Consider the following 1,907-nt stretch of genomic DNA (forward strand, 5'->3'; position numbering starts at 1 on the left):
TCATGAGAAACTATTTGTTCTGTAAGCCTTCACCTGAAGTACAATTAAAAAACAAAAAAAAGAAATAAGGCTATTGTAAGAAGTAGCCTCATGTAACGAGTCTGCTGTAAGAATGTTGCCTTACTTACAAGGAACCCTCCCACTTCCTGGGGAGAAAGTTGTACTTCCCCTAAGCAGTGGTTTGTTTTTAATCTTATGGATATTGTGAATTACCCTTTTGTTATTAGCTGCTGGAAAACATCGAATCTACTTCGGAGCCCAACAGTAGCAAGTGAAAAATTCACTATGGAAGGTACATTGTAATCATCCCTGGTTCCTTTTATGTTCCTGTCCTCATTTTCTTTCTTTTATTCTTCCCTCTCTTAATTTCTGTTAGCCTGTATTTTATATATCCTTTGCATCCTTTTCTGAAATAATGTGGAACATAAATACGTAACAGAAGGTAAAAAAAATCTTTTTTTTTTTTATAATTGAACTCTTCTTCTCTGGAATCCCAATTCTTGCTGATGGCAAAATAAATAACTTAGTTAAATGTAACTCAGTCTCTTTTAGTTTAAAATTTTTCTCTGATAAATATTTGGTAGTTCAATGTACAGATTTACTTTAATGGGTATTTACACATCTTAACAGGCCTGTCCCTTTCTTCCATCTTTCCTGGAATGGTGTCAAGGATCAGAGAGAATCTTCATTTCTCTTTATGGCAAAAAGTAATATTCCATTGTATGTATATACCACATTTTGTTTATCCATTCATATGTTGATGGGCATTTGGGTTGTCCTTTTGGCAATTATGAATAGCGCTGCAATGAACAGTGGTGTGCAGGTATGTGTTTGCATTCCTGCTTTCAGTTCTTTTGGGTATATGCCTAGGAGTTGAATTGCTGGTATATACCTAGGAGTGGAGCATATGTTTAACTTTTTGAGGTACAACTACCAAACTGTTTTCCACAGAAACTGCTTTGCATTTTCCATTTCTACCAGCAATAAATGAGGGTTCCAATTTCTCTACATCCTCACCATCATCTGTTGTTCTCTGTTTTTTGTTTTTTTTAAATCATAGCCATCTTATTGTAGAGTTGGAACCACCTGTAAATAATCCAAGAGACAGTTGGCTGAGTATAAAATTCGATAGGTCCAAAAGAGGCATTATTACCTTGACTTGTAGGCTAATATGAATTGATCACATTGCAGGTGCTACCAGTGGATGAAAGTGGCAGCCATCTTTGTAATGTTACAGATCATCTTGAGGAGCACCAGAGTAGTCTCTTCAGCTTCCAAATGGACCACTTTTACCCCAACCTACATACTCAGCCCTCATTTTCAGAGTCACTGATACTTATCTCAAAGCTTTAGAATAAACTTGTCTATGAAAAATATTGAAGTTTTTTTTTAGGTTAGCATACATTCACAAGTCAGGATAGCAAGCTGTTAATTTCCCAGGAAGACTATGCTGAGTGGATGGAATTCAGGGCAGGCTGGTGTGGTGGTGGGGGTTGCAAGTGCCAGGATAACTCTGGAACACAAGCTTTCTTGGTGAAGTGCTGGTGCAGGGCCCCTCCACAGTCAGGGGTCAGAATTGGATCATTGAATTGCTAGGTGGGCAGTCTGAGACAAGGAAGAAGGATGTGGAAGTGAAAGGCAAGAATTGCCAATTTTGTTGAGATCCTGAGGATGGGGACTGGTTTTAGGGGTTGCTTTTTGGGTCAAATAGGAAGACTCATAGGGAAGAAAATGTGTGTCCCCTGAGACAAAGAGAAGAGGGAACATTATAACTGATGATACTACCGCATGAATGCCAATTATTGTGTGCATACAGCCTCATACAATTTCTTGAAGGAATTGTATCTGCTTTTACTTTCAGCACCAGCCTGAGCAGGACTCATGAGTGAAATAAATGTGAAGAGCTC

General features: G+C 38.3%; 1 long non-coding RNA gene across 1 annotated transcript; it reads left to right on the plus strand.

The window, feature by feature from the left end:
* Positions 1–131: 131 nt before the first annotated feature.
* LOC111822697 (uncharacterized) lies at positions 132–1,235 on the plus strand. Its single transcript, XR_002825826.1, has 3 exons — positions 132–292; positions 631–720; positions 1,192–1,235. It is a non-coding gene; the product is annotated as an uncharacterized LOC111822697 (long non-coding RNA).
* The last annotated feature ends 672 nt before the right edge of the window (positions 1,236–1,907 follow it).

This window comes from Trichechus manatus, unplaced genomic scaffold (genome assembly GCF_000243295.1).
Source record: "Trichechus manatus latirostris isolate Lorelei unplaced genomic scaffold, TriManLat1.0 scaffold00195, whole genome shotgun sequence".
NCBI classification, from domain to species: Eukaryota; Metazoa; Chordata; class Mammalia; order Sirenia; family Trichechidae; genus Trichechus; species Trichechus manatus.